This window comes from Triturus cristatus, chromosome 4_2 (assembly GCF_964204655.1).
Source record: "Triturus cristatus chromosome 4_2, aTriCri1.1, whole genome shotgun sequence".
NCBI classification, from domain to species: Eukaryota; Metazoa; Chordata; class Amphibia; order Caudata; family Salamandridae; genus Triturus; species Triturus cristatus.
The window spans coordinates 865,911,103-865,926,235 of NC_140586.1; the positions used below are offsets into that span (position 1 = coordinate 865,911,103).

Sequence of the window (15,133 nt, forward strand, 5' to 3'; positions counted from 1 at the left end):
ATTTCATCACACATCCCTAACTTGTTGGTGGATTGCCTGTCTACATTGTCTAATATACTACTTACCCATTTAACTATATGGCTGTATTATTCCACTAAATCCCAATTTATGCTAAGCCTTGAATACTTCCCCAAGTTTCACATACCTTATGGGGTCATCGGGTCAGCAGGTGGATTTCAGCCCTTCAGCATTTTACCTTAGCAATTGGCACCGGTACCTTGATTACTTTTATCACTAATGATGTCTTATAGGGCGACGATGGGGGGTGGTAACTTGTGCCTGGTTCTTGTTTTGCTACAAATGTGTGCAAACAGTTCTCGTATGCAGAAGCAAACAGAAGATACTGAAGTTCATACAACACATTATTACAACTTGTGCACCAGAGAAGGGGAAAGTCTTCCTTTTCGGTCATGGTAATGTGAACTATGTCGAATAACATGGAGTTCCTGATCAGAGAGTATGACTGTCGAGTCCACAATACATTTCAGAAGTCCTCTTTTCTAGACCCTACGCCTCTTATACACGTCCCTTAGTGTTACATGTAGTCCTGTTCACATGTGATCAGGCCCATCTTACATTTAACAATATTGTTATCATGCAAAAGCCCTGCAACACATGCCACCTGGGTCCTGTTACGTCACTAGATCTGAGTTTCCATGGGTTAGGGCTATGTTGTACTGTTCACATCCAGCAACAACCTCTGAATATAGTAACAGGGTTTTGCTGAGCAAGAATTTTACCTTTTCGGTGCAAAATGTCTTTTCAAGGGAAAATTGATTGATGCTGCCCTGCATCATCCCTGTGGGTGTTGTCCCCACTAGGATGTATCTTAGTGTTCTGTCCATCCACAGACTTTACAGCCTTGTGCGAGAAAACGCTTAATGTAGTCAGAATGTGTTAAAGTCTTGTGGATGTTTTTCTTTTTTTGCATTTTGTATTTTTTTTTCATATTGTGCAGAGAGTGCTTTTTTGGAGGGCGTTTGTGGTCCTTATGAAGTATCCTGAATTGCTGAAAATCATTCCAATGAACATATAGTGGGTGGTATATTTAAGGATTTCTTTGTGGAGATACCCAGCAAATTGTATTTTGTAAAACCATCACTGATGTTTGCAATGAAAGGTTTTAGGGACCAGTGAACCCAATGGGGCATATTATCAAGCACGGCGTTAAAATTATCGCCGCTTTAGCGGCCGAAAACTGCCGCTTATAATATGCCACAGAGAATTCCAATAGAAGCCCATGTTGACACCAGAACATGAGCTTCTATGGGAATTCTCAAGGGCATAATATCAAGCCCATTATCGCCGCTTTAGTGGCAGTTTTCTGCTGCTAAAGCGGCGATAATTTTAACGGCGTTTCTTGATAATATGCCCCAACGTCTTTCTAGGAGGTTTATTTTTTCTCTCTTTCTCCATTTCTCCCCATTCATTACCTTCTGGGTTTTCTTCAGCTCCCCAATCACTGTTATCTCTCCCCCTGCCTCTGTGTTGTTTTTTCTCTCTTTCTCCCCGCCACCTTCTGTCTGCTGCTGCCGCCTGCTGCTATAGTGTTTGTTTTTTGCTAGTTGCTGTAGAATTGTGCCATCATTAGAAGAATCGTTAGATGTGGACAGTCATCTTGAAATGTTAGGATATATTTACTAGAAAATGATGCGGCGCGGCAAGCCATCATGCTTCGCCTGCTGCATCATTAGGAAAGTGCAAGGATGTGTCGTATTTATCGCAATACGATGCATCCCTGTGCTTTCCTCTACGCTGGCGCACATTTGGCTGCTTAGCTCCAACACAGGCATCCTTTTTGCAAGGATGCCTGTGTTTCTGGAATTATCATTTTTGTGCAGGAAGGGTCTTCTATGTGTGCACTGTAGATTGCACAGCCACACAAAGACACCCTGCGTGGCTTTTCATGGCCTTGAAAATATGGCCCCCTTTCATGCATTACTCTGTTCCATGGGTGTTGCTGTGGGCTTTCCAACGCAACACCCGTGGATTCTGAAGCATTCCCAGAGTTTCATAAACCTGCAAATGCGTCAGATTCTAACACCTCCCCAGGAGAGCGGTTAATGTGGCGCAATATTGAGAAATACCTTTAATTCTCCTCGTTATTTGCTCTTTCTATGTGTACTGCATTATGCAGCACACAAAGAAGGAGGGAAACACCATCAGTGATTGTTTTTGTGCAGGAAGGTGCCCCTTACTGCTCAAATACTATCCTCCCTGCTACGCAGGCAATATTGCACCATGGAGAAAAAGTGCCTGCTTTAGTGCTAGCCAACCAATTGTGTGGCCAGTACAGAGAAAGCACATGGATGCGAACGTAGATGCCTCTGGGGTCATCAGCGCACGTGTGCAGTACTACAATCTATTACTAGAGGTTCCTGTAGAGCTGGAGCAGTGCTAGATGGGAAAGGGTGCAGTACCACAGGCTGTTACTAGAGGTCCCTGTAGAGTAACTGGATGGGAAAGGGTGCATTAGCACCAGCTGTTCATAGAGGTCCCTGTAAAGTGGTTGGGTGTGAAAGGGTGTATATGTAGTACCACAGGCTGCTGTGTTACTTAAGGTCCCTGTGAAGTCACTGGATGTGAAAAGCTGATGTACCACAGCCTGTTACTAGAGGTCCCTGTAGAGCTGAGGCAGAGCTAGATGCAAACGTCTGCAGTACCTCAGGCTGGTACTACAGGTCCCCTTAACAGTATAACAAGGATGCAGTAACGATAATTGACATGACAGGGACCTCTGGTGACAGCCGGTGGTACTGAGCTTGTGGGATGTAAGCACCACAGGGACCTCTAGCGACCACCGGCAGTGCTGCACCATCTCGGTCCTGGCTCGATAGACAATATAGGAATGGAGTTTGTCGCTTTATTTTACTCTTGGCTCGATAGGGACATCTGGCGACCTCCTGCGGTATTGCATCTTTGTGCTGCTTGTCTCCTGAAAGCCTGTTTCGATTTGCAGCATCTCAAGAAAAGCGTTTATAAATAGATGTCCTCCCGCCCGGCTCTCTCCAGACAGAGGGGCATATCTACAAGGCGGCGATATAAAATTATCGCCGGTTTTGCGGCCGTTTTCGGACGAAAAGCGGCGATAATTTTATCGCTATATTAGCGAGGTCACGCTATCGCGTGAAACCTTGCCTTAGCGTCTGAATTCCTAACGCCCATCTTTGCATCTCTAATGAGATGCAAAGTGGGCGTTCCTCCCCAGGATAACGGGAGAAATGTCGCTAAGCGACATTTCTCCTATTATCAAGCCTCACGCAAAGCAGCATAGCGACAAGAAAAGTAGCGATAACCTCTGTTATCGCTACGTTCCTTATGCCTGCTTTGAAACTGATTTAGCCATGATATCCTATGTAAGGTGGAGATCATGGCTAAGTATGTGAGGCCCTATCAGCAAGCTGTCGCCAAACTTCTCACGTTTGGCAGTTAGCGCTAGGGTTTTCATCGCTTTTGAGATAAGCGTTGCTAATTGCACGCTATCTCAGCGATAAAAATCCACGCTAGCCGGCAATAATTATCCTAGCGCTAAGTGCGCTTAGCGATAATTATCGCTAAGCGCATTTAGCGCTAGGATAATTATCGCCGGGTAACGTGGATTTTTATCGCTGAGATAGCGTGCTATTAGCAACGCTTATCGCAAAAGCAATAAAAATCCTCACGCTAACTGCCTAACGTGAGGTTATCGCTGGAAACCCAGCGATAATCTCACGCAATGTGGCGTTAGCTTGCTGACAGGGACTCACAAACTTAGCCATGATATCCACCTTCCATAGGATATCATGGCTAAATCAGTCCTGAAGCAGGCGTAAGGAAAGTAGCGATAACAGGGGTTATCGCTACTTTTCTTGCCGCTATGCTTCATAGCGTGGGGCTTGATGAGAGGAGAAATGTCGCTTAGCGACATTTCTCCTGTCATGTCAGGAACACCTACTTTGCATCTCATTAGAGATGCAAAGCTGGGCGTTAGGAATTTGTGCGCTAATGCAAGGTTTCACGCGAAAATGGCCGCAAAAGCGGCAATAATTTTCTATCGCCGCGTTGCAGATATGCCCCTAGATCTGTGTGCACATGGGTTGGCATTAACGTTTACCCTTTGAATAATTAATTCAATATTTACGGAAGCACGCACTAACGTTTATATTCCTTACATTTGAAACCCGCAGCATTAGACACACAGGGAGCGTCGCACATTAGAAGTCGGCGCACAGGTAGGAAGTACCTCCTCAGTCACAGCAGAGCGAGTGCGACAACGAGCCTGGCATATAACTGATAATGCTTTGCCAAGCTTGTTTTGATCTCTCTGGTCTCTTTTCTATTGCACCAGCCTGCCCTCTCCCTTGCTGCAGTGTTGGCGCACACGTCATACACATCCCCTTTCACCAGTGATGCGCTCTGGTCACTCTTGCGCGGCCCCGCGACTAACAGCGGCGCAGCAGGCAGCCATGTTCTCATCCGAGGGAGAGAATGCAGTGTTCACCGGATGTGAGCGCCACATCCGCTTTCCCACAATGCCGTCCGCGTCTGCTTTCGTGCGCACTTTGTTGTAAATACTTATTTACATATTAGCCTTGCTTGTACTTACTCTGTTTCTGGAGTGTGTGTAAAGCCTTCCTTTATGTCCTTTCCCAGTTTAGATCCTAGAACGCTTGTAGCGTTCTTAGTACTAGCATGTTACTGTTGTGGGGATTCCAGCTGATGGCAGTTGGTGTCCGGTCTGCGGTTGTGGTGTACGCTTTGTTTGTGCTCTGCAAATAAAGATCCTACTTTATACAGAAGAGGTTCCTGCATTCATTCTTGTGTTTACTTACATCACACTTCTTTCTCAAACGAATGCAATTTTTATGTTTCATGTTCGACAAAACTTTCTGAGTGTTTTTAATCTTTTTCAAGTTTCAAATTGTGGTGGGAAAGAGCTCCCCCTAACATACTTAGGTAAAATGTATGATTGGGTTAAATCCGAAGGATGGGGGAAATGTTGTGAAACATGCGTTGTAATAGTATTTACACAATAGACGTTTCACTTGCACCGTGTGTGGCAGTGATAATGGATTGTGAATTTTTGGAGGACATCTTTGATGTCCAATAATTACAGTCTAACAAGAGTAATGTAACTCGTGTCTACGTTTTACTTATGAGAGCGAGTAGTTCAGCGACAGTACTTATTGAGACATGGGACTAAATTTAATTTTCAGTGCTAGTTCACAATTATTGGAGGCGTTTTCATCATTTTATGTGTGCTGCAGAAGTATGCGCGGAAAGAACACAAAGAGGAGAATTGTAAACGTTTCTTCTTCTTGTGCCTGCTGTAGGGAGGTGCAAGGTTTTGGCCCTGTACCAGGTTTACAGATATTGTAAATCTGGGGCAGTGTCAAAGACCATGGGTGTTGTATAGGAACACCCGTAGAACCCCACTTTGCCGCAGAGGAAGGCAAGCCAGCGACTTGCACTGCATCACCTTACTCCATATCTAGAAGACCATGCAAAGTCACGCAAGGTTACAAAAAGTGACGTTCCAGTGGCGCATAGGGCTTGTAAATATGCCCCTTATTGGTGAGCTGCATTGTGTTACTTTTTATTAAACCTAGCCCTCTGAGTCTTGTCTGCCTCGTTTCAGGCAATATCCGAAAGTAGAATATTTGAAACTTGGGTCCAGATTTATCAGCACTTTGTATTGGTGCAAAGTCATCAAAAGTGACATAAATCAGCATAAAGTGTTGCTAAATTATTCACGTTTCCTACTAGAAAGTATTGCTAAAATAATGCAAAGAGGCGATTAGCACTACTTTGTGTCAAAGGGGCATCCGATGGGTGGTACATGAGCATTCCTATGCAACTACCCATCATGTTTGATGCAAAAACCTCTTTATTTACATTTGTAGACAGACCTTGGTGCCAAAATTACACTTCCTCGAGGCAGGCGCAAAGTTGGAGTACCTTTCCAGCACAAAACCTATGTTAGACTCATGCAGACACCTCTGCCTTATGGTGCAAAGTTGTGTGCTTGATGCACGGCAGGAAGAAAGTGCACCAGTGCAGGAAATGGCAGCAGCTGCAAATCTTAGTAGATGTGATACTGTCCTGTTCCATACCTTTCAAGCAATGCGATGCCACAACTGCCGTTGCAGCGCTGCATTCAGTGAAAAAATTGTAAATTGGGAGTAATCGCTCATTTTCTGGTTTTAGCTAATAAAGCAAATCTAAGTACACGACAAACGAAGTCTGAATGGGTTTATTCAGAAAGGTTAATTATCTATGAACCACCGAATAGGTCAACTGGAGGTGCCCCCGGCAACAGTAAAATAAGTGAGAGCCTGAACCAAAAGCTTCACACATATATATAGGATTTGTGATACACACTTGCAATGTGAATTCCATGAAATGATTTAAAAAAGTGAGTACACGGGTGTGGTTTTGAGATAATGAGAAAAGAAGAAGGTGGCCTTCAAATGTAACAAGAATGTAAGCTTTTTGGCTAGCAAACTAGTTAACACTTTCTCATCCCAGGATCTGAGATGTGGGAAGCTTGGAATTTCATAGACAGGCTCTACTTGGCACAGCATGAGCAAGAAAACAAGGCTACAGTGGTTAAAGTTACACTAGTGCGGATAGACATTTTCCATCCACACAATACTAAACCGTGGTATTTTCAGTCCTGTCTGACTTCTATGCATGTGGTACTAGAAGCAGGCGCGGCCAACGCAGGCTTACTGCACTGAGAGCTCTAGTACCACATGCCATCAGGACCAGTGCAGTATGCAGTGCTCTGAAATGTCTGGTAATGGCATGTGGTACTGAACTGTGGTGTGCCAGTACCACCTGAGCCCTGGCACAACCAGTGCAGGCCTACTTTTCCGAGGCCACTAGTAACATATGTGGTTCCGAACCTTGGTATATCTAGTCCTAGGTGCTCTGAAACATCTAGTAACTTCATGTTGTACCGTACCTTGGTGTAGCCAGTGCTACCTGGCTGCTCTCAGATAGTGTATGGTACTGAGCCCTGGTATAGACAGAGTTGGTGGACTACTCTGAGACCTCTAGTGGCACATGAGTTTTTACCTTGGAACATCCAGTGTTGGTAGAGCACTCCGAGGCCTCTGGTACAAGACGCCGCACTATAAAGATGCTCTAGTGATTCAACTAAACTTTGAGGTATGGGCAAAACTTAAGATGAGCACAGTATTTCTTTCATTGTATTCATTAGAGATTGTTTATAATTGAGGATCGATAGTACTGGGTCTTATCAAACAGGATGCGAACACAGGACGAAATTTACAAAGAGTTGCATTGTGTGTTGCAAGGGCAATGCAAGCTTTAAGGGAGATTTACAGTGCCACCCAGAGACACCTTGCGTGGCATAGTAAATCTGGAGTAGCGCAAATCACTGCCTTGCCTTACTCTGCCCTGGGAAGGCGTTCCATGGATGGTGTTCCCACGCATCCACCCATGGATTTTGGCACACTCCCAGATTTACTACCAGTAGTAAGCATGGGCCTGTGTCAAAAAGGAAAGCCTTCTTAGGGGAGGCGGAACAAGGAAAAGTAGCTTTAATTCTCCTTCACCTCATTTTTTTCTCTTTCGACGTAAAAAGAGGAAAGAGCCTCTAAGAACTGTTTTTGTGCAGGAAGGTGTTTTTACCTGCACATAAACAATCCTTCCTGCAACGCCTGCACCCTTACACCATGGTGCATCAGTGTCAACGTCGGTGCTAGGCTGTGCAGTGTGCGCCAGTGCAGAGAGAGCGCTGCAATGCACCATATCTTAGTAGATATGGGGCATTCCTGCCTTCTCTATGTGACGTAGCAAGTTGTCTTGCTGAGTTGCAATGCGTCACATCTCTGTAAATCTTATCCACAGTATCAAGGGTTGTGGTCTGTGTAGTTTCAGATACTGAGACTTTGTGTCACTTATACTATCACTCTGAAGCATTATTAAAAGCAAAGTGCTCCAGGGGCCCCATTACACAAAGTGCCCGGGCGTGCAACGGGCGTTTGCGCCCACTTTGCACGCCCCCGGGGCTCTTTGGTATTCCAGAAGGTGCCGCAGACACTTGTGCGGCCCCTTCTGTAATATCGATAGCGTTGGCGCACATAAAGCACCAGTGCTATCTTTAGAGGGCGTTCCCTCATTTGCATGGGGCCTGCCCCAAGCAAATGAGGGAATCCCTCTGCCTCTGCGCTCTTTTACAGACGCAGATGCAAAGAAGCTGTCAGTGCACTACCTAAAAGATGGCGTACTGTCAGTGCGCCCACTGATGGCAGCCCTCTGAAGATGGTAAAGGGGGTCCTATGGTCCCCCCAGGCATCCTCTTGCAGACGGTTACACTCACTCACTGCACCCGCCTGCAAGGGGATCTCTAATACCCTTAAAAGAAGTGCAGGCGTTTTTCCACCTGCACTGTGAAAATGCGGAGCTGCTTTAAAGCAGCCGCTCAGTTATTCACCTAAATGCGCTGCCCTGGCGGCAGTGTGAGTTCGCGTCTGCCCTGTGTGCAGTGCATTTGTCATAATACGGCATATTTTTATTGTTTGCACTGAGCGCACCTTTTCAAAGGTACGCCTGGTGCAAACAATGAAAATGCGCCTTTTGTGTAAAACAGCCCCAGGAGGCCAGTCTCTGTTCTAAAATGATAACTAGTGCAAATGACTCAATGTGCTCAAAATCATTAAAGAGCTCCAGGAATCAGTCGCCTGCAATTTGGATGTTCCACCATCTCCAGCTTTGTGTGCACAGCTTTCTACATGCTTCCCCTGTAAAAATATTCAAACTAAATTGGATTATTTAGAAGCTGAAACTATTTGTTGGCCCTCCTATTCTTGACTTGATGATGCAGTCCAAGTAATGTTAATCATTTTAAAGAAAGGTAAGCCTATGTTAGAACATTTTTCAAACATTTCACAACCTGATCTAATATCCTTGAACCTAGAAAGCCGTCTTGTCAGCTCTCCGCTGGATATTCGCCCCACCAAACGTTTCCATCAGTTTGCACTTTTTCAAAGTCTAACAAAGTTTTCTCACAGTCCTTGAACATGGGTTGGATAACTTCCTCTTGGAAAGAAGTAGTCGTGCGGACTCCGTTGAAAAGCATTCATTGGACCCAATACTTCAGGCAATTTTTGGCCTATTTCTCTCTTCCCTTTCTTGTCAAAGGTACTTGACAAAAAGCATGTTTGCAGTTCCATAGGGAATGTAAGGCTCTTCATGATTATCAACAAGCAAAGTTCATCCAGGACACAGTACCGAGCGGGTCATGGTTTTGGTCTTGGATGGCCTTTGGGCTATGATGGATGCCAGAGGCCAAAGAGTCTTATTCCTCTTAGAACTTCTCGTCAACATTCAATACCATAGACCATGTAATTCTGTTAACGATGCTGTTCAAGATAGGCATTCAAGGTCTTGCCCTGTCATGTTGGTATCATTCCTGACTGTTGGGAAACAATTATGTCTAAAGCCCCTTTCTTTTCGGATCTCAAGGATTTATGGTTCGGCGCCCCGTAGAGCTCTGGTCTCCCTCGGCTTCAATAGGCGTCCTCTGGTGTAACTCCTACATCAAACTGTAGCAAGGATTTTTCTGTAGGCTGATGACATTCAACTCATCTTTGGGGTGTCTCTCCAGCATGAAACTGAATTCCCTCTTCTACTTGGCTGACAGTCTTGCAGTCACCTGCTGGTGGACGTCTAAAATTGACTTAAAACCGAATCCCAATAAGACAGAGCTTTTGCTCACCTCCCTCAAAATCAAGGTGACTGGTCACGTCTGACCTGTCTGTATGTGCCCCCCTCCTGCAAGATCCCTTCACCACCTAGGTCTTTATATTGACTCTAATCTTGGTTGTAAGACCCAAGTTGCTAACGTCTGTAAATCCAATGTTTTCTACCTAAAATCTTTATGCCCTGTTTTCTTGTTTTTAGAGTACAGCCTCAGAATACAAGCAGTGAATGTTATTAAATCGAGGGTTGATTCTTGCAATTCTATTTTTCCTGTGGGCCATAGGAAATTCTTAGCTTGTTTACAGCTTTTTCAGAATGCAACTGCCTGCTCTCTGTGTGGCCCCAAGTAGTTTAATTCATTAACAGGGGCAAGCATAAGCCTGCATTGGCTTCTATTTCATGGCATCTTTAAGGCCATGACTATACCACATAAATCAGATTTTCCTAGTAACCCGATTTCATGGTTAAGAAATTCAGCTGGTACAACCCTCCCAAGGAATTTGCTATCTGACCAGCAATTTCTTCTAAAGGTTCCAAAAATCTTGTACTACTAGCTATGGCGGCACAGCTTTTTCCATGGCTGCAGACAATGCTTGCAATGTACTACCTGTTGCTCTCACAAATAATCCTTGCTGACCTGTTTCAGACAAGATTTAAAAACCTTTATTTTCATTTAATAGTTCACACATAAATAAACTATTTTATAAGCGCCTAGAAACCAAAGTAGGGGAACGTTGCGTTCTAAAAAATATACTTGCTGGTGACTTGGTGACCTCAGCAGCGGGCACGGTAAATGCTGTAGGTTATGTCTGTATAGTTGTGTATAGTGTACCAGTGCATTTCTTTTACGGTGAACTGCAAAATGAATATCTTGATTTTCTTCATCACCTTTGTAAAGTGAGACAAACTTATAATCATTCATGTCTTTGATTTAAAGATTGTATAATTAAAATGTGGTTATGTATTATTTGACCACATTTTTTTTTTAAAATAATCCACATTTTGAGTAAAGGTTTTTCTATTCGAGCTCACCTGCTTCACTGGGCTTGCTTAGTTCCAGGCAAGTGCCGTCTTACATTATGAGAACGAGCCCCTGGATTCTTGCATGTGGCCACTGAAACATCTCGGAATGTTTCCTCAGCTCTACTGCGGATGGGTTGTTGAAGTTTTTTCTGATGTGCAATTTTGGGTGACAAATAATTTGTGCAAATTAGTCATTTTAATTATGCACATGACCGTAACCGATTAAATAATGCTTTTACATTTAAAACAATATGAGTATCTCATTTAGAAGTGTGATTAATAATGTAGTATAGTTGTGCCACGTTTTCATGCAAAACACCATTATTTTTTTTATGGATGCAGCCTGTGGTGTTTTCCTTTTCCTGATCCTGTTCATTTCCTCTCCCAGTCAGTTACCCGCTGCAAGTCTTCGCTCCCTATAGATTCCGTGGGACTCGGATAGCAATGACACAAGTGTACTGAAGTATTAGAAAGTATGTATTGTTAATAGAACTTTCCGTCGTGTACCTGCTGTATCATTTGGAAGGATTTATGCTGTTTGGTCCACTGTGGAGGAGTTGCCCTAACGGGTAGGGCGCTCGACCTCAGATCTGGGGGAACTGGGTTCGAGTCTCGGTAATGATGCTAAAACATCCTGTGATCTGGGCAAATCACTTAATCTTCCCGTGCCTAAAAAAAATGAATGTATGTCCTCATGTAACGTAACTGGTGCTATGTAAAGTGCTCTGATAGCTGATTGGATTTGGGTCAAGTTTGCGCTATATAAAACTCAGCAAAAAAACAAAAATGTTTCATATTGAGTTGTGCATCTCTGGAGCACAGTTGGTGGGGAAGCAAGCAGGAGATTTTTCTTACCTTAAGAAATGGGTTAATGTTAAGAACCTTTTGAATTTACGGAAATGTTTTTTATTTGCCAGGGTGACCTAACCATGATCATGCCATGCTGAGTCAGCAGATTTGTCAATTAATATTTTATGAATTGTGAAAAAAAACTGGTTGCGAAGGATCAGGGGCGACCTTCCATTTTCCTCCTGAAACTCTGGCCAAGGCTGTCGAATGGGACCAGGGCTATTTGTTTGCTAGCCAGGGATTGATTGGCACCATTGAGAAACCATGGGGCATATTATCAAGGATGGCGTTAAAATTATCGCCGCTTTAGCTGCAGAAAACTGCAGCTAAAGCGGCGATAATGGGCTTGATAATATGCCGCAAAGAATTCCAATAGAAGTCCATGTTGACACCAGAACATGGGCTTCTATGGGAATTCACAAGGGCATATTATCAAGCCCATTATCGCCGCTTTTGCGGCAGTTTTAAGCCGTTAAAACTGCGGTAATTTTAACGCCGTTTCTTGATAATATGCCCCTATGATTGGTAATGGGTGATCCACCCTGTGCAGCCTTCTTGAAGAGCGAGTCCATGAGTGAGAGAAGTTTTCCTCATGGCTGATCCCAGATGAGCTGCTCTCCCGTCCTACGGGTGGGCGGATTCGATATTGTGTAAGTTAATATTTCAACCACAGTATCATGACCCGCCTCCCTCTACCCTGAGATAGGAAATTGTTCACAAAATGTTTTGAATAAATCGGTCTGTAGCTGTGAAGCATCTCTTTAGTAGATGTTCCACCCAATAGTAAGGCCCTGATAGTCTTGAAATCGAATGTTGTCCACAGTAATGTGGGTTCACCTGGGCCACCGGTTGATTAAATTGTGATCTGTGGAAACTGATGCATTCCAGCAGGCAGCACCTTCATCTGTGGAAACGGAAACCTAGGGTTTCTTAAAAGTTGTAAATATAATTAGCTGCTGAGCATGTGACCTGAACCGGGTCTCAGAGCGCTTTACATAGCACCAGTTGCATTACATAAGGACACATTGATTTTTTTCAGGCACGGGGAGATTGAGTGTTTGCCTAGAATCACAGAACGTTCAGCGCCATTGCCGAGACTTGAACCTGGTTCTCCAGATTCGAGGTCGACCGCCCTAGCCGTTAGACCAACTCCTCTCCCCGGCTACAGAAACTTGCCTTTTGTTATGATTTTATAGTTTCTTTCTCAAACAAATGTTATAGTGATTTATTTATTGAGACACTGTTAGACCTGTCAGCCCTTTGGGTGGTCCCTCCTCATCATTATTTATTTTGTCCCACTTCTGCCTCAAACCCTGTTATAATTTTTCCTTTTAGGGAACCACCAGACTTTTTAGTGTTGATGCAGGGTCGGGGAGCCATTTTCCCTACCCCTGGAACTTCTGTCTGAGGGCCTGAGACACAAAATGGTGGCCACCCATTGTCACCTGTGACATAACTAGAACCTTCTGGAACATTCTAGAATCCTGGGATAGTGTGAGGCAGTTTAGAATGTTGGGAGGCCATCTCAGAAGGGCAGTTGGCAGCTGACTGGAGAAGAGAGAAGAGCAGAGTAGAAGGAGGTCGGAGTAAGAACCATCTTAAGGATCTGAACATTTGGAACAGGCCTTAAAGAAGAAGAACAGCAAGCTCCTGACCTGTTTGGCGGTGTCCTCCTGGAGTCCTAACGTCGAGAAGCCTGGAGACCTGGGGCCTGAGGTAGAGAAGCGGCGCTGACAGAAGGCAGACGTCGTACCCGGAGCCGTCAGAGGTCGAGAGAGGGCGCCGACGGAGGTCGTGGAGAGACACCGGAGGTCGAGTAGGAAGTCACCTGAGGTCGAGGTGAGGCGCGCCGGAGGTCGGGAGTGGAGATCGCACTCCGGAGTCGCCGGAAACTGAGGTGAAGCGCGCCGGAGGTCGGGAGTTGAGATCGCACTCCGGAGACACCCGGAAGCGGGGAGACCGTGACCCTGCGACGCCGGAAGGCGACATCGAACCGAGGCCGCCCAGCGACATCGAACCGAGGCCGCCCAGTGACATCAAACCGAGGCCGCCCAGCGACATCGAACCGAGGCCGCCCAGCAACATCGAACCGAGGCCGCCCAGTGACATCGAGCCGAGGCCACCCAGCGACATCGAGCCGAGGCCACCCAGCGACATCGAGCCGAGGCCGCCCAGCGACATCGAGCCGAGGCTGCCCAGCGACATCGATCCGGAGCCGCCTCACGGCGTCGACACGGCGCCAAGCGGAGCAGATAGTCGTGGAAGGGACAGTAAGTGGTAGAGGGGGCGTTTAAGGCCGTGTGGAGCCCTAAAGACCATTCTAGGGGCTAGAGGGGTGTTAGGACCAGCCTGGGAGTGCCAGGGGTGAACTGAGACTGGTACAGTGACCTCTGTGAAGGATTGTGTAGTTTGGAGAGCCAAGGTTACCCTTAGGTAACCTTGGTAGGTAGGTAGAGCAAGGTTACCCTTGTTCTACCTCAGCTTAGGCCCCAGCCTTGACCAATCTAAGTGGGACACCCCCAGGCCACCCAAATGACCACAAGCTGTATATGGGCATAGTAAAACCAAATTACCTCATGAAAGTGATCTGATTTGTAATTGTCATTGATTGTTTTACCTAAATTATTGAAGGTGCTTTATTTATTGTCTTTTACTAATTTATTCCTGCACTGTATTTATTGACTGATGATATTTATTTGCCAACTGTATTTATTGCACCTCTATTTATTCCTTGCTTAATTGGGACCTGAACCTATTAATTGAAACTTTAAAGTCATATTATTTATTTGACCTGCTCTTTTAAAGGAAAATTCTATTGTATTGTATTTATGATTTGAATCCTGCAACTAAGAGAAAATAAGATAAAGGCATGCATAATTGTCTTCCATAATTTTTACGGTGTAGTGTCATTTTTGGAATGGATGAACGCATGGTTATTGTGAGGGTGTGACGTACGCTTAACACGGTGCCTGACCCCAACCGCTCGAGCCAAGCTACCATTGTGCTGGGAACCTGGTGACTGCTAACCCGGTTGCCCGGTTTCCAACATAAAATTGGTGTTCAGCGGTGGGATAGAGCTGTGCTTGCGTCTACTCGACAATAACTTTGGGTAGTCCATAGGCCTACACCGGGAGTTTTCTCCAAGCGGACTTCCTAATTTTGAGTTTTGTTTTTTCCAAATTTACTTCTGGTGGTGGGAGGAGGTATTACAAAAGGTACCCCCCTGCATAGCTTCTGTAAGCACCTGTCTTCTATCCTGAGTGGGCAAAATGGAGTTTGTGTTGGAGGATGTGGAAACTTACACTGTGGCCCAACTCAGGGAGTTTTGTCAGCGAGAGGGGGTGTATTGTCCCCAAGGTGCAAAGAAGGGTGAGCTCCAAACCAGCTTGAGGGCTTGGGGGGAGGCACGACGAGAAAGTAAGGCTGAGGAGGAGGACAGGGATGGAGAGACTGACCGCGAGGGGGCTGGTTTGTACCAACCTGAGGTGGGGAACCTACTAGCGGGGCCCAGAACACTTTCAAGGAAGGGCAGCAGTGTCTCTAGTGGTGG

General features: G+C 45.3%; 1 protein-coding gene and 1 long non-coding RNA gene across 2 annotated transcripts in view; one reads left to right on the plus strand and one right to left on the minus strand.

Annotated features, from left to right (window-relative positions):
- The window catches only part of AKR1A1 (aldo-keto reductase family 1 member A1), a 1,289,949-nt gene that overhangs the window by 1,072,460 nt on the left and 202,356 nt on the right, over window positions 1-15,133 (plus strand). The window lies entirely within an intron of this gene.
- Window positions 1-15,133, minus strand: part of LOC146835280 (uncharacterized) — a 45,633-nt gene that overhangs the window by 14,031 nt on the left and 16,469 nt on the right. The window contains exon 2 of the long non-coding RNA XR_014960707.1: window positions 10,744-10,883. This is a non-coding gene — a long non-coding RNA (uncharacterized LOC146835280). The remainder of the gene's footprint in view (window positions 1-10,743; window positions 10,884-15,133) is intronic.